Here is a 13,031-nt window from a genome sequence, read left to right on the forward strand (position 1 = left end):
AATGCCAAAAAGCGTATAAATTATCCGCTCATCAATAGGCCACCAAAATCCACAATCTAAAATTTTTCTAGTTGTTTTTTGAGGGCCAAAATGTCCTCCACTCTCAAAAAAGTGGCAAGCTTCTAAAATGGACTGGAATTCTGATTGAGGCACATACCTCCTAATTACCTGGTCAGCACCACACCTCCATAGATATGGGTCATCCCATATATAATATTTAGACTCGCTTTTTAGCTTGTCCTTTTGATGCTTAGTTAAATTGGGAGGAAAAGTATGGCTAACTAGATAATTAGCTATAGGTGCATACCAAGGAACTACTTCAGATACTGCATGCAAGCTATCAAATGGGAAAGCATCATTTATGGGAGTGGAGTCATCCTTAATGTGCTCAAGGCGACTCAGGTGCTCTGCCACTAAATTCTGATTACCACTCCTGTCCTTAATTTCTAAATCAAATTCTTGTAGCAACAGTATCCAACATATTAACCTTGGTTTGGACTCCTTTTTAGCTAATAAATATTTTAGAGCTACGTGGTCCGAGTACACTACTACCTTAGTACCAAGTAAATAGGATCGAAATTTATCCAGAGCAAAAATAATAGCAAGAAGTTCTTTTTCAGTTGTAATGTTATTAGACTGAGCAGCATCTAAGGTCTTAGATGCATAAGCAATTACGAAAGGATCCTTACCTTCGCACTGGGCCAGCACCGCTCCTACTGCGTGGTTGGAGGCATCACACATAATTTCAAATTGCTGGCTCCAGTCTAGTCCTCTCACAATCGGAGCTTGAGTCAGGGCGATCTTCAGCTTATCAAACGCTTTCATGCAGTCCTCACTAATCTCGAACTCAATATCTTTCTGCAGTAGTTTGGATAAAGGTAATGCTACCTTACTGAAGTCTTTGATGAATCTTCTGTAAAAACCTGCATGGCCTAGGAACGAACGGACTTCCCTCACAAAGGAGGGGTAAGGTAAACTAGAAATGACATCCACCTTTGCTGGATCTACTGAAATACCAGTTTTAGAGACAACATGTCCTAGAACAATCCCTTATTTTACCATAAAATGACATTTTTCAAAATTCAATACAAGGTTTGAACTAACACACCTGTCTAATACTCTAGCTAAACTATCCGAGAAAAGGTCAAATGAATCACCATATACGCTAAAATCATCCATAAATACTTCCATAGAGTTCTCAATAAGATCTGAAAAGATACTCATCATGCATCTTTGGAAAGTAGCAGGTGCATTACATAAGCCAAAAGGCATTCTTTTATAAGCATACGTTCCAAAGGGACATGTAAAAGTGGTCTTCTTCTGATCTTCAGGAGCTATATGAATTTAAAAGTAGCCTGTATAACCATCTAAAAAGCAATAATGGGATTTACCTGACAGGCGATCAAGCATCTGATCAATAAATGGTAAGGGGTAATGATCCTTGTGAGTAGCTTGGTTGAGACGCCTATGGTCAATGCAAACCCTCTATGAATTCTGCACTCTAGTTGTCTGGAGCTCTCCATGCTCATTCTTTACTGTTGTGACTTCAGACTTCTTGGGCACCACTTGTACTGGACTGACCTATTCACTGTTTGAGATGGGGTAAATGATATCTGTTTCAAGTAGCCTGGTTACTTCCTTCTTGACAACTTCTAAGATGGTTGGATTCAATCTTCTTTGGGGTTGATGGATAGGTTTTGATTCCTCTTCTAAATATATTCTATGCTCACAAACTTGAGGGTTGATGCCTACTATATTCGCCAAGCTCCACCCAATTGCTTTCTTATGTTTTCTCAGCACACTAAGCAGTTGCTCTTCCTGTTGAGAAGTGAGTTCCCTTGCAATGATGACTGGGAACTTCTGATTATCCTTAAGGTAAGTATACTTGAGGTGTGGAGGAAGGGGCTTCAATTCTAATTTCTCCTCATGGCTAGGCTCTGGATCATCTGGAGCTAGTGGTAATGGTAAGGTGTCTTCATTATGTTCAGAGGGTGTCCCCACACTTGGACCTTGCTCCATGTGCTTCTCTTCTAATTCTTCTTGGTGAAGTTCAGCTATAGTTTCATCAATGATATCACACTGGAAGATAGAACGATCTTCCGGAGGGTGCTTCGTAGCCTCATTTAAACTGAAACTCACTGTTCTTCTATCTATCTCAAAGGAGTAAGTTCCTGAGAATGCATCCAGCTTGAACTTCGAGGTTTTCAGGAATAGTCTTCCAAGCAGGATTGATGATGGTCTTCCTGAGTCATTGGGGGGCATTTCCAGGATATAGAAGTTAATGGGAAATGTGAGCCCCTTAATGCTCACTAATACATCTTCAGCAATTCCAACTACTGTAATAATGCTTTTATTTGCTAACACAAAACGAGCTGCCGACCTTTTTAAGGGAGGGAGCCTTAGAGTATCATATATAGACAATGGCATTATATTAACACACGCTCCTAAGTCACACATACAATAAAAAATATTACACCTCCAATGGTACAGTTAACCATGCATGGACCTGGATCACTACATTTTTCAGGTATACCTCCCATTAAAGCAGATATAGAACTACCTAAAGGAATAGTTTCTAATTCATTAATTTTTTCTTTATGAATGCATAAATCTTTCAGAAACTTTGCATATTTAGGTACTTGCTAAATAACATAAAAAAGGGGAATAGTTACCTCAACCTTTTTGAAAATTTCTACCATTTTGGGATCAAGTTCCATCTGCTTTCTGGACTTCCTTGCAAGGTGTGGAAATGGGATAGGAATGGCGCCACTTGCAGCTTCTGCATCTTTTGGTGCTTCATTCCTTTGCTGAGCTACTTCTTCCTCAACCTTGTCTTGTACTTCCTCTTCTTCTTCAGCATCCTCCACTTCTATCACATCCTCAGTTGGGGCGTGTACTTGTAGGCTTGGCTCCTCTTGGTTCCTCTCTTGCAGTGTGGTTCCAGACCTCAAAGTAATAGCATTGATGCCACCCTTGGGGTTAGGTAAAGGTTGAGAAGGAATTCTACTGGAGTTTAAAGGTTGGTTAGTGGAAGTAGGTAATGAATCTATCCGGGCGGCGAGAGCTTGTAAAGTGGCATTCAGACCATTTAGAGTAGAGTTCAGGGTAGTCTGCATGTCTTGTTGACCTTGTGCAAGAGAACAAAGTATCTCATCGTTTGATGAGGAAGTGGGATAAGTGATCTGTGGTACTTGTTGTTGGTTGTGCTGGGGTCCTTGTGATTGCCTTAGGTGAGGAGCTCTGTAAGGTTGGTTCTGATTCTGCTGTCTGTTGTTGTTATTCCACCTCTGGTTTTCTTGGTTGTCTCTGCCTTCTCTGTTATAGTTGTCCCTCCAGCCATGGTTGGAATTATCCTTCCAACCTTGGTTGGAGCTATCCTGCCATCCTTGGTTATAGTTCCCACCTTGGTTGTAGTTACTGCCTTGTTGATTGTATCTTTGATTCGGGCGGTCATAGAAGTTATGAGTAGCTGCCACAGTATTGTCTTCTTATTGGAGCTGTGGGCATTCATCAGTATAATGACTATAATCAGCACATATGCCGTATACACTTTGGGGGACTAACTATTGGCTTTGCTGTGGTGGGGAAGGCTGAGCTTGTTGTTTTTGATTCAACTGTAATTGCTTTAGTAGGTTGGTCATTTCACATATACTCTGTGTAAGAGCAGAAGTCTCAGTGCTAGAGAAAACTTCTGCAACAGCTTTTAAGTGGCTATTCCTGTGCCTGTGATTCTGTTGGACTCAGCTAAGTCACTGATCAGTTGCCATGCTTCATCTGCAGTCTTGTACTTCTTCAGAGAATCATTACTAGCACCATCTAGTGTAGTCTTATCCCGAGGCTTCATGCCTTGAGTAAAATAGTTGATCAATACTAGCCTGTCAATCATGTGATGGGAGCATGCGTCCAGAAGGTTCTTAAAACGCTCCCAGTACTCATAGAGAGTTTCTGATTCACCTTGAACAATGCATGAGATCTCTTTTCTCAGTCTGTCTGTAACTTCAACTGGAAAGTATTTTTCCAGAAATTTTCTCCTGAGCGTATCCCAGTTGGTAACAGTCACTTCAGGTTGGGAGTAGTACCACTCCCTTGCCTTTCCCTCAAGAGAAAACGGGAAGGCAGTTAGCAAAATAGAAGTTTCATTCACACCCTGACGCCTAACAGTAGAATAGGCTGTCTAAAAATCCCTGAGGTGCTTGATGGGCTCCTGAGCAGGTAGGCCATGAAACTTGGGCATCAAGTTGATTAATGCAGTCTTCAGCTCAAAATCTGCAGCCAGAGTTGGATGATACACTTGATATGGCTGCATTGTAAAATCTGAGGCTCCAGCTTCCTGGAGAGTAATCCTCCTAGGTGCTGCCATTCTATCTGCACGTGAATTAACTGAATCAATAGTAAAGGAGCTTGTTTCGCTCTCGGATGGCGGTTCAGATTTGCCCTCAAATGAGATTGGTGAATCGATAACAATCACTTCACCACCCTCAGAGGCTAACCGACGTCGAGCTCGCCTAACACGTGAAATAGTTCTTTTAATTTCAGGATCAAATGCGGCTAAGCTTAGATCAGGCAGTGAACGCGTCATTCAATGAAAGAAACATATAGCTCATGGTAATAAAATAAAAATAAAATATGCAAATAAAAATAAAAATATGTACACTAATTAATAATTTAGTACACAATTGCAATTTCCCGGCAACGGCGCCAAAAACTGGTGCATGGCAGAAGTTAGGCCAATTAAGAGATTTTGAATAAGAGAACAGCGTTGCAAGTATAGCTCTTAACCAGCTAAAATCTGCCTCACCAATTTAGAAAGGTGTCACAAAAATTTAAAATAAAAATACTGGGAGTATGAGTCCCAGGTCATCTCCCAACGAGTTGCAGGAAAGGGTGCTATTTTATTAATTAGGAATTTTTCCGAGAGTTTTGAGAGTTGAATAATGAGCAATTAAAATAATTGTAAATTAAAGCAATAAAAACTAAGAATGATTATTAATATTCTAAATAAAAAGCCTTGACTGGGGGAATGATTAATTGGAAGTCCTATCCTTGTTGGGGTCTCTTAAGTGTAGTATCCAAAAAGGTTGTTCTTTTCTCTTAGTTAACCCTTACTAAATAAAGGAAAGTCAAGTGATTGAGCTAACTCTTACTCGCAAATCCTAGTCCTCTCCCTTGGGAAGGTCTAGTGTTAGCCAACAACTTCCAATTTAATCAGCACTTAAGCCTTCCAACTCAAGTGTCTCCTTTTAATCAACCCCCATGTCAAGTATGGAATCTACTCCATTGACATGAATATAACGCTCATAAAACTATAAGAAGAAGACATGATAATTTAAATAAAAGTAAGGATTCAAAATTAATTAAAAATAAAAGCAATTCTTTGCATTAATAATCCATGAAAATAATTCAATTACCACTCTAAACAAAAATTAAGAATATGGAATAAATAAAAGAGTAAGTAAAAAAACAAACTAGAATAATATCTTCAACGGAGGTGATGACTCTTCAATATCCAAAAGCAAAAGCAGTAAACTATGAATGTAAAGAAAATCTAAAAACTATCCTAATGAGAATATGTGAATGTATCTAAAACTGTATGTCTATTGATGTGTAAGATGTGTGTTGAGTCTCTGCATGTTCCTTGGTTTTATTCTGTGTTTTTGGGCCATAAACTGGGTCAAAACGCGGCCCGAAATCGCCCCCAGCATTTTTTGTTAATTCTACAGATCGCGCAGGTCACGCGTACGCGTCAGTCACGTGTGCGCGTGATTTGGCTAATTTTCTTGTCATGCGTACGCGTTGTCCACGTGTTTGTGTCCTTTTTTCAAACTTCAATTTGCGCGTACGCGTCAGGCATGCATTCGCGCCGCTGCGATTTTTTCTATTCCGCGCGCTCGCGTGAGCTATGCGCGCGCGTCAGTGTTCACTGGTCATCTCCTTAGTTTCTTGTGTTCCTTCCATTTTTGCAAACTTCCTCTCCATTTTCTAAGCCATTCCTGCCCTATGAAGCCTGAAACACTTAACACACGGATCACGACATCAAATGGTATAAAGGAGAATTAAAATATATAAATTAAAGATCTCTAGGAAGCAAGTTTTCAACCATAGAATAAAACTAGGAAGGAATTATAAAATCATGCAATTAGTATGAATAAGTGGGTGAAGACTTGATGAAACCACTCAATTAAACACAAGATAAACCATAAAATAGTGGTTTATCATTAATCATGCTTGGCTAGTATAGAATAGGATGTTGTACATTAATGGTTCTAGGGGGTTGGGGTAGCTAGTTGCACATAAATCGTGCTACTCCACAGCGATTTAGAACAAAAAAAGGTAAACCATGCTACCCTAAGACAAATTATATATAATTTGGGATGTTTAGTATCCTGGGACGATTTATGAATATTTTTTTTGAAAGAGTTTGATACATAAATCATCCTGTAGTGTTTAATATAATATCTAATAAACACTACCATAACACGATTTATATATTAGTAGGTTGAGGAGATTCACGTCTTCGAATTTGATTTAGGGGAATCAAGTAAAATTGATCCGTCTTTATTTTATTTAAATAAAAAGACCTATCCCTTAATGTACCCATATCTTCTACGTCTAAATCGATATCTCTGATATAGGCTCAATGCATGAGTTTCTTATCTTCCTTTCTTTCTAGACGAATCACGACTCTAAAGATTCCTACTCCATTCATCTGAACAAACAGAAATCAATACAAGCTATTTATTATTCGAAGCTTTAGCGAAAAAAAAAATGTATTGCAGTCGTTTCACTTTTGAAAAAAGTTAGGAGGTAATCTATAAATATCATCGTAAAAAATGTATTGGTGGTTTTGTTGTATTGTCCTAACATTGTAAAAAATTAATGATTTTTTGTTTTTTTTTTTTATTTTTCCAATACGTTAAAGTATGTTTTTTTTATAAAGATATATGTTTTTTATTACTTTAAATAATTTTTCTCTTGATATCCGTGCTATACATGGGCTAATACATTTGTTCATTTTTTTTATCAATAAAATAGTATATTTTTTATTATTAAGGACAATAAGCAAAAAGTCTTAAAAATAGTCGCATTAATGAAAGTTTAACAAAAACTTATCTTTCTTGATGTCATGACAATCAAAATTCTTATCTTTGTTGTTATACTACTACATTTAACTTCTTCTTTACTATCCAGCGTGTAATCACTTAATTTTTATGACTATTTGTATTCATATACTCTAATTTTATACTCTAGTTATGCACTTTTAATTGTAAAATATAATATTTTTGTTTAAGATAATCTTTGTCATATTTGTCAGTATTGATATACTTTCACTTTTGTTCATTCTGAAGAAATACTATAGTTTTGGATGAAGAAAATAAAGGCAAGAGAAAGGTAGAAATCTAAATTAAAGTATTTAAAGAAGTTTAAAAGTAAATATTGAGAAGAGTTAACAAATGACAAAAAATTACCTATAGTATAACGATTAAAAAAATTATTTTGACAACTATCTTATAATAATCATAGTTTAGAAGAATAAAGGACATTATGTATCCATCTAAACTTACCTTTTTTTGTATATTATTATTATTATTTTGTGTTTTCATTCGTCGTACAGTTATGTTAAATAAAAAATTATTTTAGGAGCTTGAGTATAGATCATTTTCTATTTGAATATAAACTATTTTACATTAAAATATACATTTAAAGATCCAATTCTAATAATCAGCAGCATATATAATCATAAATTATATATTTAACATATATCAAACTACATAAAGATTAACAAATTTTAAATGAAATAAAATAACAATTAAAAAAGATGAATAACATGAGCAGAAATAACAAATATTAAAAGAAAGAATATCATACTAACAGTAGACAAATAAATAATGTGGAGATCTAACACTAATGCATTCTACTTTTTAACTAAAGTCCTGTACTTGGGATCAATTTTCTTATAATTTTTGTCTGCAGCCTTGATGACAACATCCCTTTTTTCACATTGTACTGAGGCAATATGAGATCTAAAGCAAGTTTCATCCGAGTTTCATCGAAACCTGTAAAAAAAAAAATATTCATGCAATTTGAAATAGATACTTAATTTTTTATATTATATGCTACAACTACTTACATCAATAAAAGAATATTGATCGCACCAACCACATTCCCTCATCCATTGAGCCATCCAGACACCTCCATCATTTCTACAAAATAAGTTATGCTCAATTAAAAAGTTGAAGTGCAATATAATTTTGTTGAGTAAACTATAAATAAAACAAATACTTTTCACATCTCCTGATTTCATTTGACATGACAACAACAAATTTTGAAATTTTTGGCGTCACAGTGCAGTTGGAGTCATAAAATGTGGGATCTTATAATATGATTTTGGTATACAAAGCCCTATATCCATTTTAACTATTCAACATATACATATATAATAAAAATTAGACTACTAAGATTATCAAACAAGTATAATTACCAGTCTTTTAATGGTCAAATCCTTTGACTCTTCTTTAGATAGATTAGGTGTTGAATATAATAAAATAACTTCTTACTTTTGAAAATCAAATACCACTAAGTACCAATAATAAAATAACTTCTTACTTTTGAAAATTAAATTTATTAAATAATTTTTTGTAGAAATTAAATTGTAAATAATTCAATCACCTTTCTAAGGTAATCTACCTTCCCCTTGAAATCTTCTTGATATTTTCTTTGCATATTCTTTGAACGATACCTCCTCATTTAGTATGATAATTTAAGAATGAACTACATTTAAAAATTATTTTTTTAAAACATTTTATATACTCACTGCAAAGGTTATTGGCATGTACCAATTCATATGCAATTCTGACACTAATCTTCTTTCATATGTCAACATTGAAGCTAACACATTAATTACCTATATAGTAAATTATAAATTTTAGTTCTACTTAACATGGTAGAGCGCAGTCTTAAATGATGATATTTTGGCACTAAATTGGCTTGATTTAGCTAATATTTCATCTCTGCTCAAATAAATGTTAAGACAAATTCAAACAAAAATTTTAAGTGTGAAAAATATAGATAAATTTATACAAACCTATGAGTTTTGTTATCATTGACTATGCTGTAAACATATGTTGCAACTAGTATCCATGGAGGAGGTCTAAATAAAATGGGTAACCACTGCATTTATAAGAAGTTAAAATAAAAAATTGTAACTAAATATTTAATAATACAATCTTGACAGAAATAACAATATATAATTTATTTGCATATATTGCTAAATGTCTAAGGTACTCACTAGGGGAATGTAAATGTCGCACTACAAAAAAAAATTTAAAATGACATTTATATTACAGCGGTTTTAAAAAACTGCCATAATATTCAGGTATTATGACATTTTATGGTGGTGCTATAATTAATGTGTATAAAATGACACTTTTGGTGATTCTGGCAGTTTTAAACCGCCATTATCGAAAATCATTATTTAAAAAAGAAGGCCCAAATAAAACCCTTCTCCAACAAAGGAAAAACCTAACCCAAAAACCCATTACTGCTGAAACTAACGCGCGATGCCACCAAACCCAAAAACGAAGATCTGTGTTATGCTCTAGCGACTGTTCCGGCGGCGATCTGCTCCAGCAACGATCTCCTATGGCAGGTTCTCCTCTGGTAGCGCGTTCTCCTCCGGCTACAATCTCCGTGTGAGAGCAAGGTTGATCTTCTTTCTCTCCCTCAATTTTCTACTGTTGTCGAAAATACCTGAAAGTTCGAAATGGAAAATCAAGTTGTAGAAACTTCATAAAACTATGAGATCTGTTGCGCAAGTGTTTCCTCCAATGATCTTCTCTGGCGGTGATCTCCTTTGGTGGCAATCTCCTCCATCAACGCTTCTCTTGCATTGATGAGATCTGTTGCGCAAGTGTTTCCTGTGGCATTAAGTTGTGTTCTGCGACTTCTCCATCTCCATCGAGCTTTGTTGATCATCTAGGTTAGTATGCAAATTTGAATTATCTTCTTCTGTATACTCATGATTTGTAAATATACCATGTTCATGCTAACAATGACTACGACTTTTTTGTTAATTCTAGGTTTTCGATTTTCTTCCTTGTTAGAAGAAAACAACAAACAAAGGAATTTTTACTGAAAGAAAACAACGAACAAAGGAATTTTTTGTTTCCATTGATTTTATTTTTAATTTTTTTGAATTCTTGATGGACCTAGATAACTTGATTGAATTTCAATTTTGTTTTCGTTTCGATTGAATTTCAATGTTGTTGCTGTTATTGTCTTTGAACAACTTTAATTAATTTTTGTTGTCAATTTCCGTAAATGACAGCATCGTTATGGACTTCTCACTAAGAGATCCTACAAATGGTACTTATCTAGGTCTGTTTCACATACTTGTCTTCCTTTTGTCATTCTGAAAAATTTGGTTCTTGATTATTCTGTTGTTAAACATGCTTAGCTAGATTCTTTGACTTTTGTACTGTTTCTGAGTGTTGATTATTGCCTAGCAAAGCTGGTTGACTTAATGTGTGCTCTGTTATGTGGAACTCATGTGCTTACATTGGTTGTATATTTTGTTTAGAAATGAAACAAAATTGGTGATTATATATATGGTCACGCATTAAATATGGTTAAAGAGTCAGCAAATATATCTCTTAGTCTCTGCCTTATTACCAATAGGGTTTATATTCTAATTAGTGATCACTACTACACATTTCAATTTGTATATTTTTTATTTGTAGACAAAATTTGAGATAGAAGCTCCTAATCTCCTATGAACATGCTACAATAAGATGAGAGAGTACTATATATTAATAGAAAATGCACAAAAGTATCAATAAATTTATATCTCCCTTTTCCTTTGAGTTGCAACTTTACACTAGCAAAATCTTTGGCCATTAAAAGATAATGCCTGGAATTAGAATCCAGAAAAAATAGTAATATGCTAAAAGATGCAAAATTTCACAGGGAGAAAGGTGATAATGCATCTCTCTGATTCATTGTTTCTCTTTAACTTTTCTTTCTTATAAAAAATTATGGTATAATTAGTGGATATGATTTGCTTAATTATGGTATAACTAACTAACAACTCAAATGGCAATTTATCATGTAAATTTATATATTTGTTAGTATAACGTTTAATTAATTAATTGATGGATCTTCTTGTTTTTTTTGTAATGATGTGTGAAGTTTAAGTTTGCTGAATTCTCCGGCCAGTCTCCCATGCAGCCATGTCCTTTGCAGGTAAGTATTCTTCTTCTTCTTATTGTTATACAAAATCTAAAATAAAGCATTCTTATGTGTTTGTAATTCAATTTTGGTGGTTTCAGCTTTTGTATCGTCAAATCTGTGAAGTCACCTTCTGATTGCCCTGTCTATAAACTACCCTTCTTCCCTAGAGGTACCCCTCCTCCTTTTACCCTCTTTATCTAATCTTAAAGGTTCTTTTAGTAATTTTGGTTGTTTTGTATGAAGAGGTTCGCCAAATTGTTATGGCTTGTGTTCGATTTCTTTGTTCTAAATAAGTTAATATTTGCATTATGCACTATTTTATTGATTTGGTGTGCTGTAATAAGCATATGCTTGTGCTATCTTTTAGCTAGTTGCAAGCTAATTTGCCTGTCTGGGTTTATAGGTTTTAGTTCTAACTTTGTTTAAAATATAGAAATGTGCTGTCATGTATGGATTATACTATGTATTTATGTCTCCTTTTTATAGTTTATTGACATTTAGTTACCTGGCATATGAAGAAAGGCAATGTCAAGTTGATGCTGAATGTGGAAGAAAGGATGCTACTCGCAGTCATCAAAATCATGCTTAAAAGAGGTTAATTATGCAGGAACAATAACAAAAAATTATTACAAAGTTGATGAATTACTACAAATTATTATGCAGGAACGATAACAACAAACTAAACTAAAGTGTTAATTATTAAGCATAAATCTAATGATATACAACACTAGATAATAGTTAACTTTTCTATGCTTAGTCGGATGCTTATAGATTCGAAACTGATCTTTCTTAATTTTTCATTAATGTGTATTGACTACAGACGAACGACTAAATGACATTGTTGGGAGTGCATATTATGTTGCACCAGAGGTACTTCATAGGTCAGATAGTGTGAAAGCAGATATATGGAACCAAAGGTACTCTAAAGCGAGCAACAGAGCAGTGTAATCTTTTTTTATGGAGATTTGATGTATTAAGAACTACAGGTTAAGATATTTATAATTAAAAAATAATGTTATGTTAGATACTTTATTTGTATAGAGGTTATTACTTTTGATTTTCAATACTAAAAAATCATATATTATGTTTAATACTTTGTTTATGAGTTATATAATATTTTGTTCTTGGGTATTTATTTTTTATTATTTAAAAAATTTAATCAAAAAATTATTTGTTTAATGCAATAAAAATAATGGTTAAGATTGTCTTTTTAAACGATAAAAAATGTTACTTGTACCCGTTAAAAAGGGCGGTTTGTAACTGTCATTTTAAACAATATGAAATGCCATTTTAACCCGGTAAAAACAGTGGTTACAAATGTCGTTTTAACAAAAAAAAAATGTCAATATCAGGGTAAAAACGGCGGTTCAAAATGCCATTTTAACCAATCAAAAATTCCATTTTAACCCAGCAAAAGCGGCGGTTTCAAACGCCGTTTTAACCAACAAAAATGCCATATTGTCAGGGTAAAAATGGCGGTTCATAAATGTCGTTTTAACCAATAAAAAACGTCATTTTTAACCTGGAAATAACGCTGGTTTGAACCACCATTTTAACCAACAAAAAATGCCATTTTCACCCTGGAAAAATGGCGGTTTGAAACGTTGTTTCAACCTACCAGAAAATGTTGTTTTATTTGAAAATAATGGCGGTTTAAACCACCTTTTTAACCTATCCAAAACTGCCATTTTAACCCAGAAAATTGTGGTGGTTTTTAGAAAATTGCCATAATAACCAGAATGGCGACCAGAATTACGTCGCTTTCTAAAACCACCGTTCTTGTTAATAATGGTAGTTCAAACCAC

The 13,031-nt window shown here is 34.3% G+C and overlaps 1 long non-coding RNA gene across 5 annotated transcripts; it reads left to right on the forward strand.

Annotated features, from left to right (window-relative positions):
• On the forward strand, positions 9,475 to 12,317 carry LOC107625392. 5 transcript variants are annotated; one of them, XR_001617242.2, is made up of 6 exons: positions 9,475 to 9,976; positions 10,325 to 10,374; positions 11,185 to 11,238; positions 11,325 to 11,395; positions 11,713 to 11,820; positions 12,047 to 12,317. It is a non-coding gene; the product is annotated as an uncharacterized LOC107625392 (long non-coding RNA). The 5 variants fall into 5 exon arrangements; XR_001617245.2 differs by having other exon boundaries at positions 10,325 to 10,362; positions 11,745 to 11,820; XR_001617243.2 differs by having other exon boundaries at positions 9,476 to 9,976; positions 11,749 to 11,820.

This window comes from Arachis ipaensis, chromosome B02 (genome assembly GCF_000816755.2).
Source record: "Arachis ipaensis cultivar K30076 chromosome B02, Araip1.1, whole genome shotgun sequence".
Taxonomy (NCBI): Eukaryota; Viridiplantae; Streptophyta; class Magnoliopsida; order Fabales; family Fabaceae; genus Arachis; species Arachis ipaensis.